This window comes from Carex rostrata, chromosome 30 (genome assembly GCF_964058835.1).
Source record: "Carex rostrata chromosome 30, lpCarRost1.2, whole genome shotgun sequence".
In the NCBI taxonomy this organism is placed as follows: Eukaryota; Viridiplantae; Streptophyta; class Magnoliopsida; order Poales; family Cyperaceae; genus Carex; species Carex rostrata.
The window spans coordinates 3,385,997-3,406,548 of record NC_135947.1 but is presented as its reverse complement, the minus strand read 5'-3'; the positions used below and the strand labels follow the sequence as shown (position 1 = coordinate 3,406,548).

The 20,552-nt window shown below is 32.2% G+C and overlaps 3 long non-coding RNA genes across 5 annotated transcripts; 1 reads left to right on the top strand and 2 right to left on the bottom strand.

Annotated features, from left to right (window-relative positions):
* Window positions 1-953: 953 nt before the first annotated feature.
* LOC144546956 (uncharacterized) lies at window positions 954-3,270 on the bottom strand. Of its 2 annotated transcripts, none has more exons than XR_013508923.1 (3): window positions 2,960-3,270; window positions 1,951-2,291; window positions 954-1,845 (listed from the first exon to the last, which is right to left on the bottom strand). It is a non-coding gene; the product is annotated as an uncharacterized LOC144546956 (long non-coding RNA). The 2 variants fall into 2 exon arrangements; XR_013508922.1 differs by having other exon boundaries at window positions 954-2,017; window positions 2,186-2,291.
* Window positions 3,271-4,432: 1,162 nt separating this feature from the next.
* Window positions 4,433-6,897, top strand: LOC144547071 (uncharacterized). Of its 2 annotated transcripts, none has more exons than XR_013508989.1 (4): window positions 4,433-4,732; window positions 5,340-5,420; window positions 5,655-5,878; window positions 6,505-6,897. It is a non-coding gene; the product is annotated as an uncharacterized LOC144547071 (long non-coding RNA). The 2 variants fall into 2 exon arrangements; XR_013508988.1 differs by lacking the exon at window positions 5,340-5,420 and adding an exon at window positions 5,115-5,173.
* An 11,100-nt stretch (window positions 6,898-17,997) lies between these two features.
* LOC144546929 (uncharacterized) lies at window positions 17,998-20,190 on the bottom strand. Its single transcript, XR_013508912.1, has 2 exons — window positions 19,042-20,190; window positions 17,998-18,222 (listed from the first exon to the last, which is right to left on the bottom strand). It is a non-coding gene; the product is annotated as an uncharacterized LOC144546929 (long non-coding RNA).
* Between the last annotated feature and the right edge of the window lie 362 nt (window positions 20,191-20,552).

The following is a 20,552-nucleotide window of genomic DNA, read 5'->3' as shown; positions in this document are numbered from 1 at the left end:
AGATGAATACATAATCCTCTAATATATTCTATCTAGGTTTCTAATTAATTATTTTAAGACCCATATTGTCATACCCCGAGACAACCCGCCACGTATTAATACGTAAGGCGTGTGCACATCACATACATTATCAATAATAATATAAATAAAGCCACATTTGTTCCATAAGCAAAAGAGTTTTTACAAGCGATCATGGCGGACATGGCTAGTAACACAAACACTGCCATGCCGACTCAATGTATCAATTATTGAATCATGAAAACAAAACAAACACTACTAGAATTCACTCTTTTTTCATGCTCCCGAAAATGGCTTTTTCCAAGAGATTACCCTTGAAAAAAGCCCAAAAATCGCCATTTTCAAGCGCTACCCTTGAAAATACTACCGTTGATAATACCCTCCTTGGAAATAGTCAGTATTTCCAAGAGGACCGTTGAAAATACTATTTTCTAGCTTTTTTCAAGAAACTACCCTTGGAAAAAGGGCCGTTGAAAATACTTTCAAATTTGGCCACTGTCTACATTATTTTCAAGGGAAGCATCGTGGAGCCCACCAGATTATTTTCAAGGGGAGCATCGTGGAGCCCACCAGATTATTTTCAAGGGGAGGGAACATGGGGTCCCACTTGAACATTTCCAAGGGTGACACCCCTGGGACCCACTTGAGTATTTTCAAGGGCAGTTTATGGAGGACCCACCCCAGCAAATTCATGGCCAACAAAAATGGGCCCCACCTGGTCAGATGTTGGTGCTATTATTTGAATAGATTCATGTATTTTTTTTTCATGGATATACCTCTGGAAATACTAGCCTCCTTTTTTTTGTACCAAAATGCTTTCATTGGATAATTCTCCCTGTACCAACCCAATATTCCTTTACAATCCCCAATTCACATTCAAACTGATAACACATCTTACAAATCAATAGAAAACACATTGAGAAAAGAGATTGCAAAGCATTTAATAAGCATAAATCATTAATATAGTATAATCAACACATTGTATCAAAAGAAGATGAAAAACCCTTTACAACACAGTATTGTGCGCTTGCACACTACTAATATACTCAAAATATACTCACTATGCTATGAGTTAACAAAAATTCACATAATAAGTTACCACCTAGTTTGTTGATATGCTAAAAGTTGTAAATTCACCAAAATGTGCACTTTCGGACACTAAAAGGTCTGGTTCAAGTTGAAGGTAGATTGCCACCTACAATATTAAGAAAACATCCATGTGAAATTATCGAGTCTGACACCTACAATATTAAGAAAATAAATCATGAGAATTATATTATTATTATTAGTTTGGAAATGCATTTTGCAAAAATGTAATAAGTTACTAAAAATTGTACTCTACCTTGCTGCAAAGTGCAGACATAATAAAATCTTGAATGTAAAGTACATATTGGTACAAGGACTAACATGGCCATACCATTGTAAACAGACAGTAAACAGACATTAGAAAATCACTTGATCTGAAAATTCTGAACCATCCAAAAACATTAATTATTTATGATTCCTAATATATATAAGCACTTGACACAAATTTTGAATTGAGCTTTAACAAGTACACATATATATACCTGTGTTGGGTGGTGACATATCAGTACAACTTACGGTATTGCCTCTTTGTTTTACCCATTTATTTGAATTTGGGGTTTTCTTATCCACATTACAAGGTTTCGCTGCTGCATAACAAATGTATACTAAAATTAGCAAATTTGAATAAAAGTATAGGTTAATGAAGCCAAGATTTATCTTACTTCACACTGATAGCCTGATATCAATTGTATCTGCGCGCTATTATTACACAATGTCTCACCATAGTTCGTATAAGCACCACTTCATTTATTTGAAATGCAAAAAGGAAACAATGAGCAATTAATGTCTAAATTAAATGTTTATATAACTTGAAATAGCATATTTTTCAAATAAAGTTTGAAATACCCGAATCATGTGCCATACACATATCTATGCATCTCTAGAAAATACAGGTGCCATTATCTCTATGAACCTATGGATTAATTAGTTAATTGCCAAAGCTTAGATCCAAAAAAAATATAAAGGGCCATACGAAAGTTAAATGTCAGTCAGTTTTCAACAAGTTGAATTTATATCAAGATAACTAAAAGCAACTTGATATAAATCACCAAATTGAGAACTTGATACAGGAGTTAAATACCAGGAAGTGAGAACTTGATCTGGAAATCACCAAATTGAAATAGCATGAACTTGTGTAGCACCAACTCCTGTGTCAAATTGTTCTTTTGCTAATCCCACTACCTTTCCTGAAACAAAAATTCACCAATTGTGACTTAGTCACTGATAAAAAAAAATGGTATCAAATTATAAATAATTGTGTATTAGTTCAAGTTTGGCACTATCGTCACTACTACTATTGTAAATAAATTAGAATTGCTCTCAGAAGCGGGATATTCCCTTCGGCATCTCGATTTATTTCTTGTAATGGCTTACATGTAAAGATGCTATAAACTATGCTGTGCAAAAATTGTGATACTTAGAAGCCATTGAACTTTGTAGAAATCAACATTCAAATGTACCTTCCTCATAAAAAAAAAAACAAAATTCCCAGTGGTATGAGACTGATAACACTCTTAAAAATGGTGGAACATAGAGGTTGTTACTTTGTAGAAATCATGATTTTCAAATGACATAAGCCAGATATTGTAACCTATATTCTTAAAAAAGAGTTGTGCCGGAAAGGTTAAATTGAGAAGGCATCATCTTTTTTGGATGTGATGTGATCTACAAAAGGCATGTACCTATAAGCTGAAAAACTAAAAACAGTAATTTACGTACCAGACATGTATCTTTCTTGCACAAGAAACCGCTCTAACCAACAGTCATAATTTACCGACAATTCAATTTAAGGCCTAATCGCTCGATTTCAAACAACACGGAGAAGGAGAAATAACTTAGAAAAAAGTCAATTTACCGGATAGGTTCCAACTTCGGCTCAGCAAGGCTTCACGGTGCCAAGACGGTCTCGATTGGTCTCCTCCGCCTTGCTTCTGAGGCCGTTAATTGAGGACCCAATGAAACCCTAACTGGGTTTGAGTAGTTAATGGAGCAATGAGGGGACGGCATAGTGCAAAATCGCACAAGAAAGAGAGAGTGAGAGGGAAGGGAGACCGATCTAGGTTACTCTCTCGTGCTTGATTTGTGGGCTACGGGGTAGATTTGAATTTGGGTGCGGCTTCTATTTGGGAGAAGTTGAAGAAGGCGGTTTCAAAATTCAATTTGTGTTGCTTGGAGAGTACAGGGAGGAGAGATTTCGCTAAGTCCAGGAGAAATAGAAAGGAAAGATATTGTATTTACTGGGAGTATTCATGTGCTCTAAGGTAGCATAATATTTCTGTTTAGATCAGAGTCGTCTGATCATCATTACGCACTAATATTAAAGAATTATATGCATTGTCTGGCGTCGGATCTAAAGAGAAATACTACGTTACCTCAGAGAAATAAACTCCCTTTCCACAAATTCTAAAATGAAGATATCGGGACCATTCATTATTTATCGAACGGCTCAGAGTTTGATATTTACTGATTAGCTAATGAATGTACAACAAATAATATAAAAAATATTTTAAAATTATTTACATCTCCTATGACCAAATTATACTTATAATTTTCAATTTGATAAACTTTTGTTATTATTTGCCTCTTCGAATTTAACAAATATTTGCGGACCGTTCATTTTCACGTGCATAATCGACGGTCGATCTGCAGTGAAATGATTCCAAATTTATTTTGAAATGATCAAGAAAAAACATTGAACATAACCAACGTAAAAATTATGAAATTTGATTGTGTCTGAGTTTCGATCCAATGTGAAGTATGTATGGCCCTTCGATCTTCCGATATTCCGTCGGCTTGATGGATAGATAAATAAAAATAAAATTTCATCAAACTTTGCTGCAGGAAAATAAATTCAGTGCTCTTTAATTTCAACGGTTCCGATCGACCAACAAACGAGGTGTTTACGTGCGCCTTCATTAATTCACAATGCAAGAGTTTATGTTCTATGTTTCACAAACTCTTGCATCGTGAGTTAATGAAGGCGCACGTAAACACGTCATCTGTTGGTCGATCGGAACCGTTGAAATTAAAGAGCACTGAATTTATTTTCCTGCAGCAAAGTTTGATGAAATTTTATTTTTATTTATCTATCCATCAAGCCAACGGAATATCGAAAGATCGAAGGGCCATACACACTTCAAATCTGAACCGTTTGATTCAAATTAAGATGCGTGCACTCTACTTCAAAATTCATGAGTGAATGATCAATTTTCTTGCACACATATCTTAATACAGATCAGACGGTGTAGCAGCTTATTGGACTCAAAAACTCCGTTCTCTTTTTCCCTACCTTAGCGCCGGCATAAGTTGTGAACTTGTGATAGCTGTTTTCTGCTTTTAGCAGCATATGCTTGCCCAAATTCTAGCGGGAGTCTTCCCGCTAATTTATTGCCAAAATCCCCTCTTACGTTGAAGTACCAAAAAAATCTCTGTGTTGTCCGCTTCAATTTATTTTTAATGAAAGGCAAACATCTAAACCCTCTTCTCCTCAATATTTCCTCCTCTCAAATACTCTATAAGCGGGAAGAAAGCCGATCGTCGGAAACGCCAAAGCAAACCCGATCATCGAAGGGAAAACCGTACCCATCGGAGAAATTCTCAAGCAAACCGAGAACCTTCTAAGACACTGGTACGTAGAATGGTCTAATATGGGCGGTAGAACCCTAAATCGTAATTAAGCATTATAGCATTAGAAATTAGAAATTGGTCTAATTCGGTTGCTTTATGCCATTCAACTCTTAATGAGCACCGATCTGCTCTTTTTGAGATTGGCTCATTAATTAACTCGTTTAATTGGGGATAAGCTGATGTCAGTCAATTCAATTCAAATGCATATTGTACAACACGTGTATAACCAATGTTAAACCAGCGAGCACCATATGTTTGTTGAAATTCCCAACTGAAGCTCATATATATTTTTGTCACAACAACTGTTTGCTGAAATACTTAACCCTTGTTGTTATTCATTTGATTATCATCTGACTAATAATTTTGCTGAATGCATGATGTAGACAGTACCTTTCAGACTTCTGGAAAAACCAAAGGAGGACGACTTAATTAGTCTAGAATTGTAAGCAAAGTTTTGTTACTTTGTAATTGTTGAGAGTAAGACTGTAAGAATATGTGTTCATCTATATGAGTGCCCAATGATATATTTCATGGATTGCATTTTAGTAATTATTTTATATGCTTTGGGCAATGTAAAGAGATTAAGGTTTCTTGCTATCACAATTTAGGTAGAGGCAGCATCTAATGGAAGGTCTCGACTGGCGAGGTGTTGGTTTCAATTAATTTCAACCAGAACATAAAATTGATTGGTAATATCTAATATGGACCATTATTAGAAGTAAATTTATGTGTTACATATATATTACCACATGGTGCTACCATACATGAAGTTACTGTTAATAATGGTTGATATAGCCCCATCAATTTTATAGTGTCACATGGTGCCACCTCACAAAATCAAAATATAGATTTCATATCTCTTGGTGTAGCCATAATTTTTTTAATTATTCTTTAATGAAATTTACTCTTGATTATGCAACCAGGAAAATGGATTTTGAAGATGCAAGTCAATGCCCACAATTTGGCAAATTGGCCCTTGATTATTTGAGAAAGACAAACGGGCCGGTATGAAGAGAATATTTCCATATTTTGAGAGGAGGAGCCAAATGCTGAGGCTTTCTATGTAAAACTTATGGAAGAGTTAGAAAAATGCATAGTTGGGTAGTTTGCATACCACCGGGATCAAGCCACTTTTATGATTAGCTAGGTAATTGATTGTATTGGTCCCTTTATAATTTTTTTTTATTGTCTAGGCCTATCATTAGTATCATTATGTAAATCTGCCGTCATCAGTATCATTGGTGCCAAACATCTCAATATATATATGTGTGTGTGTCTATATATATATATATACATATACATAGAGTTAGGCTGGGGTGCTATGGATAGCATAGTGGCCTCCCGTGCTACGGCTCAATATTCAAGTTTTCAAAATCCAAACGGTCGATCTGAACCGTTCATTGTTTAATCCATATTGAAATGTGCTTGGAGACCAAATTTTACATTTTTTGGAATTTTTTTACTATTTATTAAGCATTTTTGAAACCGTTGTTTTCCAGTGGTGCAGAATTTTAATAAAAACAGCGATTTTGAAACCATCTTAATAAATAGCAAAAAAATTCCAAAAAATGTAAAATTTGGTCTCCAAGCACATTTCAATATGGATTAAACAATGAACGGTTCGGATCGACCGTTTGGATTTTGAAAACTTGAATATTGAGCCGTAGCACGGGAGGCCACTATGCTATCCATAGCACCCCAGCCTAACTCCATATACATATATAGATTATGGTTTACCAAGTTATATTGAATTACAATTTACCTTTATTTCAGATTCGAAACATCCATGAAGAGATAACTGTATTGCCAAAATGCCTAAGGATAGTACGGAGCTTGACATACTGTTGCCATGGGTACCTACGGCGTCTTGAGTGCTGCAGCTCCCAGCTCGCAAATAATGCTTAATTTGTTCCAAAATAATTGGATGGAAATGTTAAATTGTCATTACTAGTGATACTTTTGAGAAAATAAAATCATGTAAAATATGAACTTGTAACGTCATCACTTCATTTTGAGTGAAGTTATGAAGTGGGGGCTAAAGGGAGGTATAAATTTTGTTTTTAAACAAACTATACAAATCACTCAGATCTTTTTTTTTTATCACAACTTTTTGTATCTTAATTAATAAGATTGGTTTTATTTCAAGGATTAAAATTTAAGTTTTCATTCTAATGTTTCAGTTTATTTCAATTAAATGCTGCTTGCTGTGATTTACTTTTGTTGAACATTGAAACTGGTATCTCAAATAATCAAAAATATTTCTGTCTCTAGGAGTTAAACTTTTCCAACGGTAGCCTCATGAAAATATTATATCTAACTATAAAATAATATAAACTGAATCAATAAAATATTTTCAAGAGTGTGCTCCAGCATTTTCATGGGCCTCAGCATAAAATAATATAAACTGAATCAACAAAATATTATCAAGAGTATTTTGCTCCAGCATTTCCATGAGCCCCACTATAAAATAATATAAACAGACTTACCAAAACATTTTCAAGGGTAGTCCCTTGAAAATAATATGGGCTATCAATAAAATATAGTATTCGTTCTGTTTAGCGGGTCATGGGTCGTGCAAAAGTATTTACAAGGGTGGATAACAAGCATTTTCAAGGGTTGGCATCAGGGATTTCCATGCGCTACTATTTTCAAGGGACTACCCTTGAAAATAGTTAAATGTGTCAGCAAACTCGATTTTATTTCCAAGGGCCCTTCTTACCCTTGAAAATACATATGCTACCCTTGAAAAAAACGGAAATTCTAGTAGTGAAACAACATGCGGCACTTTATCAATTCTTATATCTCCCCGCTTAGTCTTACTCTTGTCCTTGCTTGAATTCTTCTTCTTCATTACCCGGAACCCACATAAAAGTGGAATGAGTGAGAGATAGAACCTTCTCTCAGTGCGGGATTCAGTTCCAGCCCAGAGCTTATAAAACATTTACTTATATTCACAAACATGATAAGAAAAATAAAATGCACATGTTTATCATAATGCAATGCATATCATATCATTACTTACTACTTTTATTTACTTAAAGAAAAATCTGTTAATCTTGTTCCGTTTGCCACACTAGAAGGTGAATTTATATGCCGCTAGGTCTTGGCGTGATAGGACCGCTTCCGCCTACAATCACATTCGTGAAAGGACCGCTTGCGCCTACGATCACGTCTGTGAAGGGACCGCGTCAGCCTACAATCACATCCGTGACAGGACCGCTTTCGCCTACAGTCACGTTAACGAGGGGTCCAGTCGAAACTAGACCCAATGTATACATCCCAATATGCAAGCATATTGGCCCCTGTTCAATTACCATATTTGTTTGTTTTCAAAACACATTCATTCAATCACACAGTTCATGCCATGCTCAACACATCCTATTCATGCAAATCCATTGGTCAACATATGAATCCTATCATTTCATGCAATTTATTTATGTCTACTCAAGTCGAATGGTTCGAAAACAACATGCATAAATCCAACTAATGCAATAAAAATAAACAGTTGAATGAACAATAGGAAAGTAAAATAGTTTTATAAAATCTAGGAAACCCGCACCTGTTGTCGTAGGGAAGTCATTATACGTCCTGAGATCTCCTAAATTTCCAGAGTTCGAACCTAGTCGATATATATATATACACACACATTAGCCCTAAGTTAATACTTCATATTAAATATTCTAGAGTTCTTTAGTTACTGACTAGATTAATTATAATTCCTATAATCTGGGTTACTTGATTAAATCATTTAAGAGAAGATAAGGAATCATTAAAGTTTAAAAGGTGAATAGACATTATATCCGAAGGAAAAATATTCATGAAAACTTCTAACGGAGAATAGAAGCACAATAAAAGAGGTCATTAAAATTCCGAGAACAGTAAATCAAAGCATTAAACAAAGGAATTAATCACTAATTCTCTAACTGATTTATCTTGGCAACAGATTATTCAATAAATAATAAAAGAAGGCTTATTCAATCTAAGAAACATAATCGTATAAATTTAATGGATGTTGAATAAAGAAATACACTAACTTAATTGGCTGAGTCAAGAAATGAATGTAAATATTTCAATAGTTTAATAAAGTTCAATCTAGGAAATCCATCTCTATCAATTTAAGTGAAAAAAAAACATGAACCTATATTAAGTTCGGTTGAGGCAGTAAAGGAAAAACACAATATTTTTAATGAGCGATTAATTCACGGCTGAAATCTTATTAATCATGTATATATAGATATTATTAATGGAAATCTTGGACTTTTGAATCATGTGAGAGATTTAGAAATGAATCATCAACACTAGGCAATATATGTCTATCAATATAAATTAAATATATATATAAAAATAAATTAACAGATAAGGAAAACATTATAATATTTAGATGAAAATATTGCAAGTAATTAATTATTAAAGGAGGGTACCATTTCTGATGACCATTAAATTATATAATAATAATGATTTTTCTAACTTCATATATTTTGCTTGAGTATTATAACTCGTAGTAAAAATAAGTTAGATGCATCCAGAAAAGAAATTCATGATATTATTTATATATATATATTCATGGAATTAATTATTTTTAATTGGAAGGAAAAATGAAATGCAAGAAAGATTTGACAGAATCATTGTACAAGATTCAAAATTATTATTACTTCAACCATTAGAACGTCTGTGGTTTCTTTTTGGGGTTGTCATCGTAACATGAACCGTGTAGGTGTTTTGCACCGATTATAGGTCGAAATAAAAAATAAAACGACAAGAAAATAAATATAAATATAAAAGACGAAACAAGAATCAAACCAAGCCGTATAAATGTCATACATCATTTATGCCTTGGATTTTCAAGAAAGTAAAAGAAAGAAATAAAACAACCAAAATTAATATACTTATCAATAGGAACAGCCGTGACCTTACTGGTTTATTTGACATATGGATTATTAAGTTAAGAACCATAATTAAATTAGTTTGAGTTAAAGGGTTACCTTGGGGCCCACTGGAGTGGGTGCTCAAGTTTGTATATTTTATATATTTTTTTTGTTTTGTTTTGTTTTGTTTTGTTATGAGAGAGTGTGTCGGCTGTGGGGGAGGGGGATTTATGAGGGGTTTAAATAGTGATTAACTAGGTTTAGTAATTTAATTCGGGTGTTGGGCTTCATTTTGTGGGCCAACATATTATAAATTCGGATTTGAGTCCATGACAGAATTTGTTTTAATGTTTGTCTTCAAAGATTGAAATAACTGGAATTATAAGTTTGGTATTTAGAGAAAGTTAAAATATAAGAGTTATAGGTTTTTCTGTTACGGTTCTAACACAATTGGTTTCACCTTAATTGGAATTTCCAGTGAGGAGAAAATATAAAAAATGATCGATGAAGGTCTGCAGTCTCAGAACTGAAATGTTTACTGACTTTACAATTTTATGGATAATCCTACGTTCGGAATTTGGGATAGTCTTCTACACGAAAGTTGTAGATCATGGAGTTATATTTTTCAGGTATTAAATTTCATTCCAATCCGAATTAATATGAGTGATCTGTGATTAAAATACTGATAGTTGTCCATCTGAAAATTCCAGCTGAAACTAAACTAAAAAGGTTATCGAAAGGAGTAACTCAAATCGAGGTTTTAAATAAGGATTTGATTTGTATTTACTTCGTAATTGCTGAAGCTAGCTAAATAATATATTTATTTTAAAAATTAAATGGAATATTATTTGTTCCTAAGTTTATCGGTATAAAAATAATAATCGATGTAACAGAATATTACACATATGCCTCTTACATCATATACTCCTTGCATACTTTATAATTGTGCTCATATGACTACTACCTATTATGAGTTTCTTGGTTTGAATCATATCAATGATGAGAATCCTCAAATATATATATAAAAAAAATATTATTCTAAACAACATCAATTATGGGTAGCAACAGAGCTTGTCTTTAGTCAACCTCTTTATCTTGTTCTCTCGCTTGAAGAATGATCTTTTAAACTTATTTGCATCGAGAATTTCAGAGTAGGTGAAAATCGTACAATTTGATTTGCGATATGAGAATTGGGAAGGAGCAACAGCAAGAAGATACGGAGATGTACGTATTGGTTGAATCGTTATACCCTTTTAAACTTATTTGCCGCTGGAGAGATATGTGTACTGGTTGAATCACTTATTTTCTATGATATAAGTACTAATTGAATAGAAGGGAATATGAGCAGGAATATACGGAGATAGAGAAGGGAGAGGTGTGAGATTCAGACATATATTTTCTTATATGTAGGTAGTTCTTTTCTTTGTTAAATTTTCTTTATTAACTTTGTATTAATTAAGGTATATAATGAAGAGAGAGAATAGAAAGGTAAAATAAATATTTGATCACAAAAATTTTTCTCACCGCTCAATATTATAATACCTAGTTCAAATAGCACTCTTCTAAAAAAAATCTTCCATTCCATCAATCTCAACAAATTAATTTATACCAAGACTGTAGAATAATCCATCCGTCGAATCAGTTTCAACCACTAAATTATTGAACAGTTAAAATTAGAGTTTTGGAAATTCGGTATTTTTTGAAATGAAAACATATTTTATCGGTGAAACAGAGACTATACGTTTCACTCAAACATTGATATTATTATTTTTTTCTGAAAACATTGATGTTTCATCTTATAAGTGAAACGCATACCATGTGACTATGCTAGAATCGGAATTTTCGTACAAACCGGGAAACTTATTAAATATTTTGTTTCATGCTACAAATAAAAATATCAGTCAATGCTACGAGCAGCCTAAAAGTTATTTTTCTTACAAATCCAATATATAAATATCAGCCCAAATATTAGCATGATGAAGTTACAGGCCGGGCCATTGAGGCCCAATATTAGTTCAAATTGAGCTACAGAAGATCAAAAGTTTTTGGGGGCATTTATTGGGCCTGGATCTCTATACTTTGGTGGTCAACAATGAAGGAAAAATGAGCAAATATGGAACTGCAAGATCATCTCATGAATCAATACAAATATACAATAGATTAAGAGCATCTACATCCCTGAAACTCTTGTAGTTTTTAAATAACTATTAACTAATTTTTAGAAATTTTATCTCTAAAAGTTTATAAATCCCCACATCCATGAAACTAAAATTAGAATTTATTAATTGTCACATCAGCAAATAAATTATAGGAGAAAAGAATTTTAGCGAATTATTTGGCCACGTCAGAGTTTATAAACGATTTCTTATTAAGAAACTTTGGAGCAAAGTTGCTAAATAAGAAACCCATCTGCATCCCTGAAACTTGTTTAGAAACTGCCACATCATATTAAAAACTTCAAGAGTTTCAGGGATATAGATGCTCTAACTGGTTATCGGTACATGAGGGGAAAATAATTTGAAAACGGCATAGCAATGGCAAGTTCACTGTCAACCATCCGATTATTATTTTTTATTATATATATTTAATTGCATAACTATTTTATATCCATTATTCTCTTCTCAATCCAAATTGTTTTTGATAGAGATTATCTCATTTTTTTTTTAAAATTAAACCTTTCAATAAAAATCAAAAACGAATTTGGTAGACAATTATAATCAAAGAAATGATTAATTAACAAATGGGGGCAATATGTTGAAAGTGACAAAATAATACAAATATTATTGTAGCTAATCATTATCATTTATTATTTAAAAAAGCTCTCAAGTTCCCTTTTCAATGAAACGTCGATACCAACAAGTATGTTCTATACTTGTCTCCTACACTGAAAAAAATAGTCTTAACCAACTAAGTTAGAAGTCATTCTTTAATCATGGTCATTTTTGTTTGTTTATGTTTATTATAAGGGCTTTGTGATGCGTAATTAAATTTATAAAGAAATATTTAGTTTTGTGAAAATCTTATCTTTTATATTTAGATTTTCATTATATGTTATATACCATAATTGGAAGCTGAAAAAAAAACTGTTAAACACTTAAATTGGGAAGAATTCTGATATATTGGGAGGGTTGAAATTACATTAATTAAACTTAATTTTCTGATTCCTGTTGGAGTTGAAATTACATGATATTGGATTTAGTATATTTGATAGTGGGACCAAAATTTGTATATATTTTTTAAGAACTCCATTATTTATATTATTTTAATGGAGATAACAGTTTTAAATTGCTGGCATTTTAGTCTATTTTTCGTTTTTTTTAAGTCAGAAATTTTGAACTTGTGATTTTTTTTTTAAAGAACTCCAAAAAGTAATGGATAATTATGTATAATTTACGCGGCGCAGTAATTGTGACTCTCCATAATGTTATCATGCTATCAGAGAAAAAAAAAATCACGGCAGTTTGTAAGCACTATTGACATTCTTGTAAGGGATGATTTCTATTTTATTTTCCTTTTTAAATGTTTGTGCTCAAATCAGACAACTAGCAGTTTTGTCCAGTTACATTATTAGTTTGTTTAGATATTGGAAGCAACTAAAGTAGTTCTAAAAAGCTAAAGTGAGAATTCTTTGCTCCTATATTTATTCATGTCTTCTTTCTAATTAAGTTTTTTTTTTGTGTAAATTGTAAATAAGGAAAATTAAGAAATTGTAATATGATAAAGTATAAGATCGAGCTTGTGAGCCCATAAGATTTATTTTGACTCTGAAAGAAAGAAGATCCAGTCCGGAAAGAGAAAAATTCTACTATATATTATATAAATTGGCTCTTTTATCAAGTAGATAGACAGTAAATAATTTTAGTAAATTGCAATGTATTATTCAAGTAAACAATTGGTAAATCTAGTCTTGTTTATACAAAGTGAAACAATTTTATCTACAATTTAAATTGCGAGATATTCAAATATTTGTATATATTAAACTATGGGATCTATTTTAATTTTTATACATTGCTAGTGTTCAGTGTTGACTTTTTTTATTATATTTTTTTGCTCAGTTTTAACTCGAGCTATAAATTAGTTCACTTCAATTCAAAATAGTTGTATAAGTAATTCTGTATTTCAATTTGAAAAATCTAAATATTAATGTAACATATAATGCTCAATTTTTTGAGATGAATGCAGGTATTCTTTTAAAAACACTTAATCATATGAATAAAATACATGTAATTTAAAATAATATTTACAAAAGAACAATGATTTATTTTGTATTTTTTTAGAGCTTACAAAAATAATCAATAACTATGCAAGAGCCTAGAGCTCAATTCTAGTTCCAATTGTTGGAGCTCTATTGCTAAATTGATTTTCAATTTTTTTTTAATATTAATTAATCTTGATGCATTATTTTTAGCCACTTAATTTGATACTAAATGAATTATAAATTATAAATTTTGTGTGCAAACTCAAATTGAAGAATTAAATAATTATCGGAAAAATCAAACTGCCTCCCAAATCCCAATATCAAAGACTGAATGTATCAGAGTTATAAGCTTTTGACAATAGACAATTTGATGGAGAGAGTTAGTTTGTACAAAGTTAACACTAAGCTGAGCAGAGCTTGAATTATTGCCCCTACTTTAGCTTCCTGATATGCCGAAATTTTTAAATATACAATACTTCCAAAAAAAATAAATCAAACAACCACGATTTCTGAAAAATTTGATTTTTGACATGGCCACATCCCCTAGGTGCGGCCACCTTTTTTTGGGCTGCATCTAGGGGATGCGGCCACCTTTTTTCGGGCCGCATCTAGGGAATGCGGCCACCCCTTTTTTTTTCCTATTCAGATTAAACTACACGACGAAAAAAAAAAAAAAAAAAGGTGGCCGCATCCCCTACATGCGGCCCGTAGAAAAGTGGCCGCATTTTGGGAATGCGGCCATGTCAAAATTTAAAATTTTGAGAGAAAGTGGTGATTTGGTTTATCTTTTTTAGGATAATGATATATTTAAGCCTTAGCCAGCTACTGAAACCGTTCATATTATCTGGTACAGAAACTGAATGAACCGCAAGTCATAATGACATATTTAAACTAATATAGTTTTTTCTTATGTCGCTCTGCAAAAGTATCGCATAGCTAATCCTGTTAGTTTCATCATACAAAATTTTAACATTTTGAAAAACATTTATTTGTTCCTAGCTACTTACTGTTAAATGAAAAAATAAATTGATAGAGATTATCCCATTTTCTTTTTTCGAAATCCTGGCATAGGCTGACCAGATTATCCCGTTTTCAAATTTTAATATTTTCTATTGAGGAGGGTTCAAATGCACTTAAATTTTTGTGCATCCAAATGCACCCTATCATTTTTCTTCATTTTCAAAGTCCGAATAGTCAATCCGAATCGTTAGATGCGATTTATATATTAAGATGTGCTTGGAGACCAAATTTTACATTTTTTGGAATTTTTTTACTATTTATTAAGCCACTTTAAAAATCGCTGATCCAATGGTCCAGAAAATGTAAAATCAGTGATTTTCAAAGTGGCTTAATAAATAGTAAAAAAATTCCAAAAAATGTAAAATTTGGTCTCCAACTACATCTTAATATATACATCGCATCTAACGGTTCGGATTGACTATTCGGACTTTGAAAACAGAGAAAAAAGATTTGAAAGATAGAGTGCATTTGAATGCATTTGAACCCTCCTCTTTTCTATTTAATTTTTTTCAGAGATGAAAATCGATAAACAACCCTAAACAAAGAAGAAAAAAACTAACAAAATCAAGCAATATGTTGGAAGTGTTATAATAAAACAAACATATATGAGTAGAACTAGGGTGCTCTTAAGCTTACCAAAATTTTGGTGAGCTTAACTCTAAACCTCATCAAATCAATTTCAAATGACGAATCCGAACCGTTGAAACCCGTCTACCTTACGTGTGATGCATCTACATGTGAAAATTTTAAGCATTCGAATTAATTTAGTATAAAGTCAAGCGGTCAAAAACGTTCAAAAAATGAATGCACTAAAATTAATTTATTAACCTTCTAATTTTGACCGCTTGACTTTATACTAAATTAATTCGAATGTTTAAAAATTTCACATGTAGATGCATCACACGTAAGGTAGGCAAGTTTCAACGGTTCGGATTTGTCATTTGAAATCGATTTGATGAATTTTAGAGTTAAACTCACCAAAACTTTAGTGAACTTAAGAGCACCCTAGTTCTACTCAACATATATTGTCTAGCGAATAATAATAATTTTTTAGTTACAAAGAAAATAGACTATAAGCTTCCAAGAACTCCATTAACGTATATTTTTTTTAATGAAGATAACATTTTGAAATTGCAGGCATCTTATAGTCTATTTTCATTTTTGAATCATAAATTTTGAACGAGAGGAAATTTGGAAGAGCTTCAAAATCAGGTATAATAGTGTGTAATTTACGCGGCACATTGTGACTCTACGTAATATTATCACGCTAATAGAAAAAATGACAATTTAATGCATGCGTACTGCTAGGAGCTATCTTATGGACTGTATGGTTAGAAATAAATAGAGTTATTTTTAATGATGATACTAATCTCATTTCCGCTAAATCATTAGGTTTTAAGATAATTTCGTTAGCTACTTTTTGGTGTAAATCTAGATCTGAAAACTTATATTTGAAATTAAGTCTAATACTTTCATATGATGTTAAGGACCTCCCAGATCAGATACTGGAGGAGGAAGAGGAGTCAACCCAGGTTTCTGGAACTGGCAGCCCTCCAGGTCAAATGTCTAGAGAAGAATTGACGGATGAAGACTTACTAGTTTATGATTAGTAGTCTTTTCTTATGCTAACTGTTTAGCTTTTTTTTGATGGTCTGTTATTGTTTGGTGTAACTTCTATCACTGTGTTGGTTGTTTTTTGTATGTTTTCTATCTTTTGCTATGAACACTTTATTGTTGTAGACCTTTTCATATTTAGTTATAGTACCTAATTTGGGTACCATATCAAAATATATTTAATTTCAATAAAATGGATGGTATTACCACTGCTTTTCAAAAAATGCATGCGTACTGCTGTTTGGAAGCTTTTTCTTTTTGTTGCATTTTTCTAAGCATGCTCTTGTGACTCTACGTAATATTATCACGCTAACAGAAAAATGACAATTTAATGCATGCGTACTGCCGTTTGGAAGCCTTTTTTTTTTTTTTTTTTGGCATTTTCCTAAGCATGCTCTGTTCTTTTCTCTTTGACGGTTAAGCTCAAAATTTTCGGATATTGGAAGCAACTAAAAGTTAGATACTTTTTGAAAATTAATTATAAATCATCGAAAAGCTGATATATTTATTTTTTAGAAAAAACACGGGTTTATGCCAATATTCATGATGCGTTTGGATGAATCAAGGAATAGTTCGGAATAGCAGCTATTTCTGAGTTCGGAATAGCGGCTAATCCAACATTTCATAGGAATAACGAAATAGTAGCTAACCCGAGCTATTCCTTTGTTGAGAATAGCGTTTTTTTTTTCATCCAAACGTGTTGAAGTTAAGAATAGCTCGTTAGGAATAGCAGCTATTCTTGGGTTAGCGTTATTCATGTGTCAGTATAAGTTCTGATAAAAAAAAAAAGGATAACGTGCTTAATTCATTTGAGCATTATATTATAAAAATTAAAATACAAACATATGTTAAAATTTAGATAGTAAATAAAACATAAAATTTACGAGAAAACAACGCCTAAAGTGGCTGTTGGTAAAAGTTTGAGAAACTGATGAATGATAGTGAAATCTGCACTTCTACCTCTAGTTCGTGAACTGTATTTCATTTTGTTTATTAGGTACTTTAATTTTTTTTAATTTTAAGTCTTTCTTTTTGTTTGTTAATTTTTATTGATTTTATCTAGCATTACATCTATTTTTATTTATTATTTATTAATTTAACTGACCATGTATAGAAAAATTTTAAAATTTTGGCACGCAAGTAAATTTGAAGGTTTTATAACATATATGAATTGCAGTACTTCAGTATTTTCTTCAACATTATGTACATAATTTATGTCGTTCGTGAAATATATATATAAATATACTTTTTTTTTTCAAATCGGGCAGAGGCTGTCAGATGAATGCATTAAAAAAATAAAAACAGGGTTACAACATATAAATATACTTAAGACATCCACATTTTCTACTTTAATTTCAAATATGTGGTTCTTTAGCTAATTTATTTGGATATTTAATTAGGAAAAACTTACATATGTATTTTAATAATTTGTTTAAACTTAAACATGTACTGTTGCTGTGTCACACCCCGCGGCCCAACGAGGCGCGACAGGTGCTCCTGCCGTAGACATACGGTTGCCCGTATGCCTACAAGGCAATTACGATATAATAGGAAATAAAAACACAAACAAACAACCAAACAAACAAATAACATAAATCCCAGCTGGTCAGGTAATATCATACAAACCCGTATCTCGATGGATACGCATCACAAAATGACATAGAGACTATATATATACACAATCAAAACATAACTATATACATAATCTCTAATGTCAAAATACCAGACAGTCTAAGCAGCGGTGATACCAGGCCTACCGACCTCGTGTCTCTCTCGGATCTGCCGAACCGGAACCTGAAAAATTAACCCAAAAAGGGGATGAGAAATAAATTCTCAGTGCGATAAATTTGCCACATTTCATTCCTGGACTTGCAATCACAGATTATATTCAAAATGAAACACAAATAAAGCTCAGATCAGTTTATAATAATATATAAACATGAACGCATAAACCCGACATCAATAAGCCAAATGAAATCACAAATCGGATTTTTCAAGCTGAAATTCAATCACACAATATTTGGTTTAACTCAAGCTCAATATATCTGGTAGTAATTACAGAAGTTACAGGCTTAACCGTTTACTTAAAAGTCTGGTTCCATTTCATATCCGGAAAATCCATTTAAATCCAATCGACCGTCCAAACGCAATACCCCCTGGGTAATGCCTCCGATACACAAGTCACCCAAAAATCATAATACAGAGTCACTTACCCCTCGTCCCAACCGGTACTGGGAACTGCCGAGGGCCAGACGATTTAAAGCTTTAAAACACTGGGCGTCAAACATCCATGCATAGACTTTGACAAATCCGAATTTACCCCCTGGGTAACGTCGCCACGATGGGAGACAATAATACCATATCCACCAACCGAGGGTGATATAAATCACGGTGACTTTTAATTCCAAATCAGATCATTCAGATCCATACACAATAATAACCATACCAGCATGCATATCCATCAGATAAAACAATTCGAGTTCCAATTATTTGGGCAATGCAATGCATATGCAACACAATTCGATAATGCAATTAAATGAATAATCAACATGTCAATTGAAACACAGTTTAATTATGAATATAAACTATCAAACAAGTCCAGAAACCCCGCACCTAGGTACGCAGAATACGCAAAATGTATACGTCACTAAGGTCTGGAGGTCCCTGAAGGTCCTGCAAAATCTCGCTCAACAGAATCTACACCTATTCCAACATAACATAACTGAATTAATATCTATCCAATTAAATCCCACCGGACCTATATATGCAACTTACTATAAGATCCTCCAGACAAGCTTAAATTACCAAATTTTTTTTTTTTTTAAATTTAACATATTATACTTTATGTATGTTACTTTATTCAGGAATGAATTTCTAGAAATCTGAAACAGATTATTTACCAGTAAATAGACTCTACTGGTACAAAAGGATATCAATAATTCACATATACCTAGTCTAAATCTATTTTATTTTCTTTTAGAGCAAACTCAAGACAAAATCACAATTCATTTTTCTTATAAGTAAGAGCCGAATGCTCCTTAATTTCATGCATTTCATTCTATAGCTGATCATATACTTCATATTTTTCATTATTCACTTTAGTCCCTCTGACATGAGTAAATTTGCACAAAACAAAGTTTGCAACTTTAACCTTGGCACCCATATTCAAGTAACAGCTCATGTATATGTTGGTACATGTATAAACAACAACTTAATCCCCTTTCAATTATTTTAGATGCATCAAATAACAAGGACAATATGGTATTTATTGACACAAAATCATTTGAGGTTGGTACCGTAAGGTACAAATTATGGTCTGAGCACTAAGAATTCAATCAAATTAACAATCTTTATACTTCTCAGAGATTGCAAATCAAGTCAACAAGAACAAACTCAAAGTTCAATAACTAACCATGCTAATGGGTGATAACCCGATAAAGGAAATAAAGTAAATAACTTTCAATCAATCAACAAGAGCTCAACTCAGTTTATAGCACCAAATAGATTGCCTACTCAAGTCTCAAGGTTATCAAATAGACAAACCCTAGGTCGGGTACAGAGGAAGTAAAACTGAGAGAGATATATACCCAGTGCAATCGCTGAATATAGCGAGCAAAGAGGGATATGAACATCAATTTAAATCATAGGAGAGTAGCTCACTAGAGGAAGAGAAAATCTCTCTGTTTCCTTCTCTTTTGCGCAAGGTAAGAAGAGCCAAAGAGAGTTATGGAAGAGGATTGAAATGAATAAAATATAATAAACCTTCTAGAGAGAAAGAGATAAAGATGGAAACAAAAACGTCGGTCCCATATATCATTAAAAATTCATCTTGTAAATTCATCCTCTAAATTTCTAAATCTGACAAATTAGTCCAAAATTACTTATAAAACAAAAGATTGTACATTCGAAATGTTACTTCTTTACATATATCTATCTCATATCACTTATAACTTTAAAATATTTGCCTCTTTATATTTTTCAGCATTTTTCAATAAATAACATTGACTTTATTTATTTTCTTGAAAAATATCTTCATACATTTTATTTCTTAGTGTAACATGCTGACTTTATCTTTATTAACTTTTATTAGTATGTCTTGTTGTGTTCTATCTCTGAACTAATCA